At 35.4% G+C, this 14,026-nt stretch overlaps 1 pseudogene; it reads left to right on the top strand.

Annotated features, from left to right (window-relative positions):
• Nucleotides 1-12,756, top strand: part of LOC143397127 (14-3-3 protein theta-like) — a 29,730-nt pseudogene extending 16,974 nt beyond the window's left edge.
• The last annotated feature ends 1,270 nt before the right edge of the window (nt 12,757-14,026 follow it).

Raw genomic sequence — 14,026 nt, 5'->3', positions numbered from 1 at the left:
ATCAGTTTTCAAAATGTGGTGCTTCTTCTCTTATAACCAGAATTTATGGGCCCAAAAGTCAAGGGGAAAGAGTGGAAGTGGCATCACTTATTATTACCCTTAGTAGTCCACTAGCAAAATTTTCCTTTCTTTTCCTGTGACATTATGCTTGACTTGCCTAGAAATCTTAGTTTGAAAAGGAGAAATATTTCTACCAGAAGATGTTTATAACTCCAGTGAAATGTAATTTAACACTACAGATCAGCCACATTGGGCTCTTCAAGAATCTGAATCAACAAGCAAAGAAGGGTATTACAGTGTTGGCTAGGAAGATTGTTCCTGACTGCCAGGCGGGGGAAATGGACTGCTTATTCCACAATGGCAGAAAGGAAGAATGTGTTTGGAATAAAGGAGAGTTTAGTGTACCATGCCTTGTGACTAAGTTCAATGGCAAATTTTAGTAACCCAGTCCAGAAAAGATTGCTGATAGCCCAGATCTCAGGAATAAATGTTTGGGTCACCCACTGGAAAAGAATCACAACCAGCCTGGGTACTTGCTGAAGGCAAAGGGAATAATGAATGAGAAGTAGAAGGCAATGACAAATACCAACAATGACCATCAGACTAGCTATAAAAAAAAAAGAGGGACTGTAATTGTCATGAATATTTCTGTCATATTTTGTTATGAATATATATGCAAATATCTGTTTCTTCTCTTAATCTTTCATAGTGTAACATAAGATGTATTGGCTTTATATCATAGTATTTAAGTATTATTTATGAATTCATTAGTTAACTTATGTTTGCGGTACTAGAAAATTGAACCTAGGGGTGTTCTACCTCTTATTTTTAAAAATTTGATACAGGGTCTTGCTTAGTTATGCAGTCTGGCCTCAAACTTGCAACCCCCCTGTCCTGACCTCCTAAATAGCTGGGTTTACAGGCATACACCACAGTGCCTGGGTAAACATTGTTAATTTTATATGATAGTATTTAAGTTATGAGATATCAAGGAAAAAAGTAAAGATCACTCAAGGACTTTGCCTCCTCTTCTGGGAAATGGGTTAATTTGTTTCTACTTGTATGCAGGATCATTCTATCATGTTACAAGATTATGTCAGGCAAAATTATGACATTATTTTCTTTATTTGGAAGTTATATATGGATTAAGAAGATGTGTATGAGTGCCGCCTTGACAAGGGATGGGCCCAGGATGGTTCATTTCATGCTTCAAACTGACTGGGCTACAGGTTATTCAGACATTGTCCTGAGGTTACACATGGTTTCAGTGGTCTGTCCTCCCACTCACCACGGCTGCTGGAAGTGCTGCTGCTACTGAATGTCCAGTCTGCCAGCCACAGAGACAAATGCTGAGCTCCCCTTTATTGAGGAGACCAATGGCCATGTGATGACAAGTTGACCACATTAGGCATCTTGCTTTTTCTCATTCCATAATACCAAAAGTACCTAGTAACTCTCAAAATCAACTGGAAGAGCTCTAATTTATGTATTTATTTTTTCTACTATTGTTTTAAAATCTTTTTGATGCCTTTATTCATAAGAAATGTAGAACAGTTTTGTCAATACTTGAAAAAAAAGTGCAAGTAAATGTAATTTTAATTGATATTATCGGATTGTTTTCCAGGAAGGCTCTAATACTTCCTGTTTCCACTACAATAGGAGAATCTCGTTTTTTCCATATTCATGATAACTATAAGCATTATCACTTTTTATTTTTTGACAAATAGATTTGAAGTGACACCTGATTTGTTGGTTTAATTTATGTTTGTTTCACTGACTACTAGCAAATTTGCTGTTTTTAAAAATATTTATTGGGTACTAGATTTTTTTTCCTAATGAATTATCTGTTCATATCTTCTACTTTTCTACTAGTCTTTTATTCTCTTTCTGCTTCAATTTGTAAAACCTCAGTATTATAGTTTTGAATATTTTTCTTCCTTCTATCTTATAAATATTTTCTCTGAATCTATTATATATATTTATTGATTTTGATTATATCTTTCATATTTATTCATACAAAACTTTAAAATTTGAATTGAGTAATATATTTCTATTTTTTTCTTTTATAACTTTCATACATCTGTGATCCAAGCTACTTTGGAAGCTGAGACAGTAGGATCACAAATGCCAGGCTAGCCTGGGTAACTTACCAAGACCCTGTCTCAAAATAAGAAACAAAAAGGGTAGGGCTGTAGCTTAACATTTGTGAGCCCCATGGGTTCAATCCCTAATATCTAAAAGTGTGTGTGTGTGTGTGTGTGTGTGTATTTTAAACTTTTGCCTTTTCAAGCTCTCCTGCCTATAGATTAAATATATATATTCCTATATTTTTCCCTTCAAGAATTTTGTTTGTTTTATTGATTTTTGTTTGTTTGTTTGTTTTTGTTTTTGTGGTTCTGGGGATTGAACCCAGGGCCTTGTGCTTACAAGGCAAGCATTCTGCCAGCTGATCTATATTCATAGCCCCTGTTTTATTGATTTTTAAGTTTGTAAAAAGTTCATTTGCAATGTATGTTTGTATTTGGCATAAAATATAGCTCTAAGGTTATTTTCTTTTAAATAGATAGCTGTGCCAACATCATTTATTAAATAATGCATCTTTTCCACAATGATTTGGACCACACACCTTTATCTCATATTACTTTTCATATGTATACTGAGATCTCTTTCTGGATTCTTATTCTATTCAGTTGAACTTTGTTTACCTCCTTAAGTTCTGTAATGATTTGGTAACAGTGACTTTTTAGTATGTTCTAATATCTGTGTTTTCCTAACTTTATTTTGGTTTTCTTAGTCAATTTTTTTCATATAAACTTTAAATAAACTTTATCACTTCTAACCCATATTTATACCCTATTAGATGATGTATTAGAATTTAACTAAATTATATACATCATTTTGAGAAATTGTACTTTTTAATATTAATCTCATCAAAACACATGAATGTGTTTCCTTTTGTTCAGAATTTGCTTTATGTTCTGATATAATATGTTATAATTTTCTTCATTTAAATTCTTTGTCCTTCTTGTCAAATTTATCACTTAAGATTCTCTGGAGATGTTTTCTACCTATTGTAAATGCAATATTTTGTCTCATTTCCTTTTTTAAATTAATTAATTAATTAAATCTGATTTGTTATATAGGACAGCAGAATGCATTTCAATTCATAGTACACATATAGAGCACATTTTTTCATGTCTGGTTGTACACAAAAGTAGAGTCACACTATTTGTGTCTTCATACATGTACTTAGGGTAATTATGTCTATCTCATTCCACTGTCTTTCCTACCCCCCCTGCCCCCTCCCTTCCCCTCCTTCCCCTTTGCCCTATGGAAAGTTTCCACCCATGCTGCCTCCCATCCCATCCCCTGTTACGGATCAGCATCCTCATATCAGAGAAAACATTTGGTATTTGGTTTTTTGGGGATTGGCTTACTTCATTTAGCATAATATTCTCCCACCTCATCCATTTACCTGCAAATGCCATGATTTTATTCTCTTTTAATGCTGTCTCATTTCCTTTTTTGGAAGCTTATTAGAAGAATAGAGAAGGCTGGGGCTGGGGCTCAGTGGTAGAGTACTTGCCTAGTATGGGTGAGGCACCACATTAATAAATAAATAAATAAATAAAATAACTGTGGGGCTGAGGATATAGCTTAGTTGGTAGAGTTCCAATGGACTAGTGATTTCATTTACATTCAAAATGGAAAATTTTCCCCCAAAGACTACCTTAATTATACAATGCAGCAGTGGGATTTTCTATAATCTGTAATGCACAATTAAGAACGTACATAACCCTTTCTACATATAGATACATACCCCATATGTCTTCTACCTTCAATACATCCTCCTTGCCCCTTAGCCTCTTCTTTCCTTCCCACCTCTTCCTCTTCCTCTCCCATCCCAAATAACCTTTCTCACATGCTTGAATTCATCTTTGATGTACCTTCTCAGTGTGAGAGTCATATAGGTTGTTTATCTACATATAAGACACATATGAGCACATTCAATTTAATTACACCTGTGATGACTTGTGGATTTCAGGTTCTATAGGCTTGTCCTCTACACAACTTCCTAGCTCACCTAATACCCTTTACTGGTTTCTTTCCTTTCCTAGTTTTAAACATTTCAGCAAATGTAGGTAATTTAGCAATTGTCCACCCAGTTATTCAATCCATAAACTTAGAAATCACCCTTGAGTTACCTCAAAATTATTACCCCCAAAATGTGTCCCAAATCTTTCTCCTTTCCCCCCATATCACTACTACCATACTTGTTTAAATGATTATCCTTTTTTTCTAGAAATAATAACAATTTAATAGACTGACGAAACATATCAGTGAATAAAATATTAAAGCATTGCCCTTTCCTCATTCAACAACATGAAGAGGTTGTTGTTGTTACACATTTAAAGCACCAACTTATTGGAAACTAAGGACGAAGACTGGCCTGATACACAGAGACATAAATTTAGCATGGCAGAGATTACCCAAATGAGCAAAATGCATAATACCCATGTCCAGAGCTTTGAGGAAATCTCATCATATAACTCACTAATTTATTCAATGTTACATTTCCAATATAATGAGCATTTTAAAAAAATCTTCTATATTATAAATCCAAACCACAAAACATCTCTTAAAATTATTTTACTCAAAAGTACAAATGGATTCCTGGAAATCATATTCACAATGCTTCCTAACTAGATTTTATGGAATCATAAATGTGTTTGGCTGTATCTTAGGACTTAAACTCATTGGAATCATCCCACAATACTTTCTCATCATACTTACCTTGGGCATACATGTCCTCAAAACTAATAGTTATACAATGAAAATCAAACTAATGTTCTAGGTAGGTATCAGTTTTTCTTCAATAAAGAGATTAGAAATGACCCACTGTAAATAGTTTGTGCAACCAATATTTTGCTACACACAAATTAAGGCAGCCTTAATCATGCCATTTTCTATGGGTTACAAAATCATCGATAATGTGTTTTAATACTAAAAAACTCTTCTTTTTTTTTGCCTAGTTTCTGTAAACATTCTATTCCCCCAACCCTGCAGCTGGCTGGACAATTTCTTCTAATAAATATATATACCCAGCTTCCCCTACATTGTGAAAAGAAGTCCACTAACTCCAGTCACATAGCTTTTGCTTCTATTTGAAATAAATTTGAGAACTTGAATCTATTTCAAAACTGACTTAATGACAAGGAGGATAACAACATTATAGGTTGCTCTGTGACACCTCTGCTTTATTCCTCAAAGGGTCTTTTCAAGCAGGACATCAGTTTTCTATGTCTCTGCCCTATGCTTGGCCTGGACCTATAGAGGTCCAGTGTTGCACATAAACCTACACATTATCTTTTGGTACAGTACAGCAAAAAACTTGAGTTTTTAGCACCTCACAATGAGCTAGAGCATCTCACTAACTGCTTCTGGTTTTCACTGCCACAATTGACCCTAAGTTGTTACAGGATTGAGTTAAATTTAAGTTCTAATTGAATTTTTAAAACAATAGGAAGAAAAGAAAATCTTCATAAACTTAAAAAGACTAATTGAAATGGAAACTTGTTAGGGGGGAAGGGGCGGAGCTATTTGATTAATGTGGGTAAAACAAAACCAAACCAAGATGTTTTAAGGAAAGAAGGTTTCCATGAATAGGAACTGCTCTGTGAGAAGTTTGCTCTCCTTGCTCCGAGAAGCCTGAAGACAGAGGAAAATAAATGTGGAGGAAAGAGTGCATGTCAAAAGCAAATGGCCATATTCTGCCAATTCTTCAGTGTTTCCATTCTCTTTAAAAATGTGGTCAAACAGGCATTCAATTGAAATCACCCAAGGAAAAAGACCAAATGTCTTCTTGGCAGGGGAGGATGCACAGAGGCAATGGGCATCTCAGTGGAAACATTACCTCAAGAGAAAAAGCACTTCAAGTTGATTTGGGGTTCCAATAGTAGGAGTATTGGGCAAGGGGATACACAGTTTGCTAACACATGTATCTTGAAGCCACTCCCCTCTGGTGCCCATTTCCATTGTAGAATATCCGGGACTGTTACGGGAGGAATCAGTTCCACAAAGACCTCACGGCAGCACACACACCCACTCCTGGTGTGTGTCTGGAAGTGCTGAAATCTGGGAAGTCTCAGAGCTAGCAGTCTGATCTCCATGACGGCTGAGCTTACACAGATTCCCTGCTAACCCCTAAGTTGAAATGAACATTTTTTACCTCCAGCATATAGGAAAACCCATCAAGTCAACATTTGGATGGAAAACAGACCACAAACATATGACCAAGGGCTTTGTTAATGCCATGAACGCTAATCTTAACTGAAAAGAAAATAGATCATAAATGACCTAACTTCAAACTTGGCAATGTTGTTGAATCCTTATTTTACATATTGTTTAAGAAGAAAGTGCCATACCATCCAGAAATTCACAACAAACCCATTGGCAAAAATCATACGCCAGAAGGAAGACAAGGCTCAAAAGGGCCAGGTTGACAAAGACAACCCAAGAGTGACTTTCTTGGATACCAGGAAGTAAATCCCTAAGGATAAGAAGCCAGAGTACAGCAGACTTAGCACTTTATGCTCTATAGTTCACCTGCCAGCCAGATGATCTTCGAAAAATGTAAATCATTTTACTTCATTTTCCTGCTCAAAACTACCCAATGGATTCCTAACGCATTTCGAATACAACCCAAATTGTAATCTTGGTCTAAAAAATCTGATATGAACCAGACCTCCCTTTCTTGCTATTCTCATCTTCTTTCACCCCATTCTCTGCTGTATTTTCTCGCTATTTTTTTCACTAGCTTTCTTGTGCTAATGTGTGAGCTTTATGATTTGCATGCCATTTAACCAGACCTGTACCTATATTTTATAGAGCTGGAAATCAGGAGTTCTGTTTTGGAGACCTGACCTGATAAAAGCCTAGGGGCAACCTGTGCATCAGTGGTCTGTGTGTTGGAACAAAGATGTCAAGATCATTCAATCAGGAAAAGAATAGTCTTTTTAACAAATGGTGGTAGGAAAACTGGTTAACCATATGTAAATCAATACATTTTATCCCTACTTCATAGTATTTTTAAAAATTAACTCAAAATATATCAAAGATCTAGGTGTAAGAGCTAAAACTTAAATTTCTTAGAAAATATAGGTATAGTCCTCTCAACTTTGGACTAAGCAGTGTTTTTTAAATATGATGCCCAAAATTTAACCAACCAAAGAAAATATAGATGACTAGAACTTGCCAAAATTAAGAACTTTTGTTTGTCAAAGGCCACTATCAACAGTGCAAAGAGACAACTAACTTACCAAGTAGGAGAAAATAGTTCCTTATCTATCATATAGCTCTTAAGAGTTTAGCATATAAGAATATATAACTAACTCTTACAACTTGGCAGTAAAAAAAAACCAATTTAAAAATGGGCAAAGAATTTGAATAGAAATTTTTCCAGAGAAAATAAATAAATGACCACTCAACACATGAAAAGATGTTTAACATGCCAATTAAAACAGCAATGATATACCAACTCACACTCTTGAGGATGGCAATAATTAAAAACAACCAGAAAATAATAAATGTTGACAAGGATGTGGAGAAAAGGAGCCTTCATACTTCACTAGTAGTAATGTAAAATGGGGTGGCCATGATGAAAATCGATTTAACCATTTATAAGAAAGTTAAATTGAATTCACCATGTGAACTTAGCAGGTCCACTTCTAGGTATGTATCAAAGAGAACTGAAAACATGTTCACACAAAATTTGCACATGAATATTCTTCTTAGCATTACTAATAATAGAAAGAAATACAACACAAATAATCAGCTGCTGAATGTAATGTATCCATATAATGGAATACTATCCAGCCATAAAAAGAATGAAATACTGATGCATTCTACAACATGACTTAACTAGGTAACTTTTTTTTATTTGCAGTGTTGGGAATTGAACCCAGGGCCTCACACATTCTAGACAAGAGCTCTGCCACAGAGTTATACCCACAGCCCTAGAAAACATTTTGCCAAATGAAAGAAGTCAAATGCATAACGCTATATGTTATATGATTCCTTTTATATAAAATGTTCATAATATCATAATAGATAAATAAATAAGAGCAGAAAATAGATTAGTGGTTGCTAGTGATTGAGAGGAGGAAAAAACAGGAAACAATTGCTAAAGGGTACAGGATCTCTTTTTGGTGTGATAAAAATGTTCTGGAGTTAGATAGTGGTGATGATTGCATAACTTTATGAATATGTGAAAACCCACTGAATTGTGGAAATGTTATAATGGCGTATGTTATGTAAGTTTTATGTTAAATGTCCAAAATAAAAAATGCCTAGGGAGCTGGATGGGTGGCACATGCCTATAATCTCAGTGGCTTGGGAGACTGAGGCACGAGGATTGCAAGTTCAAAGACAGCCTCAGTAAAAGTGAGGTACTAAGCAATTCCTTGAGACCCTGTCTCTAAATAAAATACAAAATAGGACTTGAGACATGGCTCGGTGGTCAAGTGCCCCTGAATTCAATCCCTAGTACAAAAAGGAAAAAAAAAGGCCGGGGAAAATATCAAGAATTCAATATTCCTAATGGATATACAAGTCAGCAAGCCGGTGAGGAGGCCATAGTGGAGATGTAACTTTAGGATTAGATACTGATGGTTTATAAAGTGTTGATACTGTATCTATATTTAAAGATAATATGATTGAATATAAAGACTGTCCTGTGGACTCCACAAAGCAACCATTAGAACTAATGAACATTTTTTCATATATTTGTTGATTGATTGTATATCATCTTCTGAGAAGTGTCTGTTCAGGTCCTTGGCCCATTTATTGATTGGGTTATTTGATTTTTTGATGTTTAGCTTTTTGAGTTCTTTATATACCCTAGAGATTAGTGCTCTATCCGATGTGTGAGGGGTAAAAATTTTCTCCCAAGATGTAGGCTCTCTATTCACCTCACAGATTATTTCTTTTGCTGAGAAGAAACTTTTTTAGTTTGAATCCATCACATTTATTGATTCTTGATTTTAATTCTTGCACCACAGAAGTATTATTAAGGAAGTTGGGGCCTAATCCAACATTATGGAGAATTGGGCCTACTTTTTCTTGTATTAGACGCAGGGTCTCTGGTTTAATTCCTAGATCCTTGATCTACTTTGAGTTGAGTTTTGTGCATGGTGAGAGATAAGGGTTTAATTTCATTTTGTTGCATATGGATTTCCAGTTTTCCCAGCACCATTTGTTGAAGAGGCTATCTTTTCTCCAATGAATGTTTTTGGCGCCTTTGTCTAATATAAGATAATTGTAATTTTGTAGGTTAGTCTCTGTGTCCTCTATTCTGTACCATTGGTCTACCAGTCTGTTTGGGTGCCAATACCATGCTGTTTTTGTTACTATTGCTCTATAGTATAGTTTAAGGTGTGGTATAATGATGCCACCTGTTTTACTCTTCTTACTAAGGATTGCTTTAGCTATTCTGGGTCTCTTATTTTTCCAGATGAATTTCATGATGGCTTTTTTCTATTTCTATGAGGAATTTCATTGGGATTTTGATTGGAATTGCCACCTCACTCCATTCAGAATGGCAGCTATTAAGAATATAAACAACAACAGGTGTTGGCGAGGATGTGGGGGAAAAAGCACATTTATACATTATTGATAGAACTGTAAATTAGTACAGCCAATATGGAAAGCAGTATGGAGATTCCTTAGAAAACTGGGCATGGAACCACCATTTGACCCAGCTATCCCATTCCTTGGTCTATACCTAAAGGACTTAAAAACAGCATACTACAGGGACACAAACACATTAATGTTTATAGCAGCACAATTCACAGGAGCTAAACTGTGGAACCAACCTAGATGCCCTTCAGTAGATGAATGGATAAATAAAATGTGGTATGTATGCATAATGGAATATTACTCAGCATTAAAAGAGAATTAAATCAAGGCATTTGTAGGTAAATGAATGGAGTTGGAGGATATAATGCTAAGTGAAGTTAGCCAATCCAAAAAACCAATGCTGAATATTTTCTTTGATATAAGGAGGTTGATTCATAGTGGAGTTGGGAGGAGGGGCATGGGAAGATTAGATGAACTCTAGATAGGGTAAAGGGGTGGGAGGGGAAGGGAGGGGGCACTGGGGTAGAAAAGGGTGGAATGAAGTGGACATCATTACCCTAAGAACATGTGTAAAGACACAAATGGTGTGAATATACTTTGTATATAGAGATATGAAAAATTGTGCTTTAGATGTCTAATATGAATTGTAATGCATTCTGCTGTCACATATAATAAATTAGAATAAAAAATTAAAAACAAAAGAATTTTGTCCAAAGCAACAAACTTTGTCAAAATTTTAATACACTTAATTACTTTTACCAGACTGAACTTTGCAGTAATTTTAAGTGAGACTCATAAAATTTATTTTCTAGAAAACTTTTGCAACTTTATATGTATATATATATATATATATATATATATATATATATATTTTTTTTTTTTTTTTTAATTTTTTATTTTTTTATACATTCAGGTTTTGCTTTCACTATCCTTTGCCATATTCTGGAAAAATCAGATAATTTAGTTTAGGACAAAACTAGTCTCCTCATTTCTTTGATAAACAAAAGCATATTCCATAAACAAATCTATAAAATAAAACTTTCTCTACATACACATGTCCTACTTGGTTCTGTTTCTCTGGAGAACCCTAATGTTCACAAAGCTGTTATTCAAACTCATAGTAAAAAATCTAAATAAAGAGTTTATTTTGGAAAAAACAACAACTAATGAGTGAATTTAGAGAATTCCTAGATATAGGGTCATAAACAAAAATCAATTGTATATTTAAATACTATAGCAAACAATTAAAAAATGAAATTTTTAAAATTACAATTATAATAATATTAAAAACCTAAAATACTTAGAAATAAACAAAAGATATATAAAACCTCTATTGTAAAAATCAAAAAACATTGCTGAGACCAAGTTTAAAAAACCTAGATAAATCAGGAAACATAATATATTCATGGATTGACTGATTCAGTATTGTTAAAGTATCAGTTCTCCTCCAAATACATCTATAGATTCAATGAAATCACAATTTTATAATTCCACTAGCTTTCTTTTTCAATTGATAGACTCATTCTAAAATTTATATAAAAGCAAAAAAAAAAAAAAAGGTGTGGGGGGATGTCTAGAATATCCAAAGGAAATTTGCAAAAGCACAACAAAGTTGGAGAACTAACATTAGTTGACTTTAATTTTAAAAATTAATCTAAAATAATGAAGGCACTGAACTGCTGGGAAAAGGTTCAACAAATAGAAGAGTAGAACTGAAGAGAAATCCCAGAAACAGACTCACACTTACTTATTTGATTTTTTACAAAGATGACAGATCAAAGGAAAATCTTTTCAACAAGAACAATTGAACATCAATATGGAAAAAAGTGACTCTTAACGCCTACCTCAAATCATACACAAAAAAGAATTCTAGATTGATTATAAACCCAAACACAAAAATTAAAACTATAAAGCATCAGAAGAAGACATAAGAGAACTTGTAGGTAAGCAAAAGTTCTTAGCAAAACACAGACTTACCTGACCATAAAAGAACAGATTGATAAATTTAGACAATAAAAATTTAAGGTGGCAGCCACAGAGAGGAGGCCCTGGCTCCCACACCAAGGAGAAGCATGAGCTGATCCAGAAGGCCAAACTAACCAAGCAGCCCAGGCACTATGACGACATGGCCACCTGCATGAAGTCCACGACCCAGCAGAGCTCTCCACTGGGGAGCACAACCTGTTCTCAAGTGGCCTACAAGAACGTGGTCAGGGGCCGCAGGCTGGTATGCCTGGAGGATCATCTTCAGCATTGAGCAAAAAACTCACACCTTTAACAAGAATTTGCAGCTGATTAGGACTATTAGGAGAGAGTGGAGTCGGAACTGAGATTTATATGCACCTTGGTCCCAGAATTGTTGGGTAAGTATTAATAGCCAATGTAATTAATCCAGAGACTAATGTCTTCTATCTGAAAATGAAGTGAAATCACTTCCGTACCTTGTTGAAGTGATGATCAGAAACAGACAGTAGATAATTCTAAGGAGCTTACCAAGAGGCATTTGACATAAATAAAAAAGAGGTACAAGCACACACCCAGTCTGCCTCAGGCTGGCTCTTAACTTTGCTGGGTTTTACTGTGAGATCCCTAAAAACCCAGAGCTTTCCCGAACAGTAGGTAAAATTGACTTTTTTTTTTTTTTTTTTTTTTTTTTTTTTACCAGGGATTGAACTCAGAGGCACTCAACCACGGAGCCATATCCCCAGCCCTATTTTGTATTTTTTTTTTAGAGACAGGGTCTCACTGAGTTGCTTAAAACCTCGCCTTTGCTGAGGCTGGCTCACAATCCTCCTGCCTTACCCTCCAGAGCTGCTGGGATTACAGGTGTGCACCACCATGCCTGGCTACATCAATTTTTGATGAGTCTTTTGCAGAACTTGATAAACTGAAGACTCATACAAGGAGAGCATCCTTGTTAGGCAGTTGCTTAGAGACAACTTAAAATTTTGGATATCAGACAGAGAAGGAGAAGATTGTGACAGAAGGGGCCAAAAACTACATACGAACAGGCTGTCATCCTACCCTTTAAGAAATCTTTTTACACATCTCCATTCCTTATTCTGCTTGGATTTCCTCAAGCAAAGAAACCCATTCATGTATGGAATCAACTGTTCATAGCCTTTTCACACTGCAGCTTTGAGTAAAAGCCATTCCTTGATTTGTTTGTCTTAGCTTTCCTGGTATGCAGTTACTGCAGTAGGTAAGTATTAATAGCTTCATTTCATATAAACATAAGTAACTTCTAAAAACTTAGTCGAGAATTAAAAATCTGTCTGGTATTTAAGTAATCTGAACCAGTTCTTCAATGACTGTGAAGATAAGAAAATGTATTTAATTATAATTTAAAGAGTGTTCTAGCCAGGTATGGTGGTGCACGCTTGTAATCCCAGCAATTCAGGGAGGCTGAGGCAGGAGAATTGCAAGTTGGAGAACAACCTTAGCAACTTAGTGAAACCCTAAGCAACTTATCAAGACCTTGTCTCAAAAAATAAAAAGGGCTGGGGTTGTGGTTAAGCACCCCTGGGTTTAATCCCCATTACCAAAAATAAATTAAATAATATTGTTGTATATAACTTCTTAATTTCTACATTCCCTTCCTTATTTAGTTTGAATGGGAAAGCACTTGACATTTCTGGGCCAGGGGTCACAAAGTGAAATGCCTCCTGTATAGCACATATTATGGGAGGTTGCATTTGTCTGTGAAAACAGGAAGTTTCCTTTTTCATTGTTCATTTGTGTAAGTTGACAACTTCCCTTCCCATTAAAAATTCACTTATGGGCTGGGGATGTGGCTCAAGTGGTAGCATGCTCATCTGGCATGCGTGAGGCACTGGGTTCGATCCTCAGCACCACATAAAAATAAAATAAAAATATTGTGTCCACCTAAAGCTAAAAAATAAGTATTAAAAAAATTCACTTATCAGTTGGGTGCTGTGGTGCATGCCTGCAATCCCAGGGGCTCGGGAGGCTAAGGCAGGAGAATTGTAAGTTCAAAATCAGCCTCAGCAAAAGTGCAGCACTAAGCAACTCAGTGAGAACCTGTCTCTAAATAAAATGCAAAACAGGGCTGGGGATGTGGCTCAGTGGTCAAGGGCCCCTGAGTTCAGTTCCTGGTACCCCCCACAAAAATTCACTTATGCCTCTTGCCTTTGTAGTTCTGGTATTCACTTTATTATGTAATTGAAGTAGTACGTTGCTGCCAGAATACAAGCATTGTTTTTGGCAAATTAAAGTGCATGTCAATTCTTAATATACCGGAAAGGGGAAATAAAAGTACACAAGTCCAAATTTAAAACTTTAATAATTTTCCACACAGATTTGTACACATGCGAGAGGGTGTCCAGTTTGTCTAATCATTATTCTTTACAGAGTTAGACCACTATTGTGC

This window comes from Callospermophilus lateralis, chromosome 1 (genome assembly GCF_048772815.1).
Source record: "Callospermophilus lateralis isolate mCalLat2 chromosome 1, mCalLat2.hap1, whole genome shotgun sequence".
In the NCBI taxonomy this organism is placed as follows: domain Eukaryota; kingdom Metazoa; phylum Chordata; class Mammalia; order Rodentia; family Sciuridae; genus Callospermophilus; species Callospermophilus lateralis.
The sequence above is the reverse complement of the archived record's forward strand: the minus strand, read 5'-3'. Positions and strand labels throughout refer to the sequence as shown.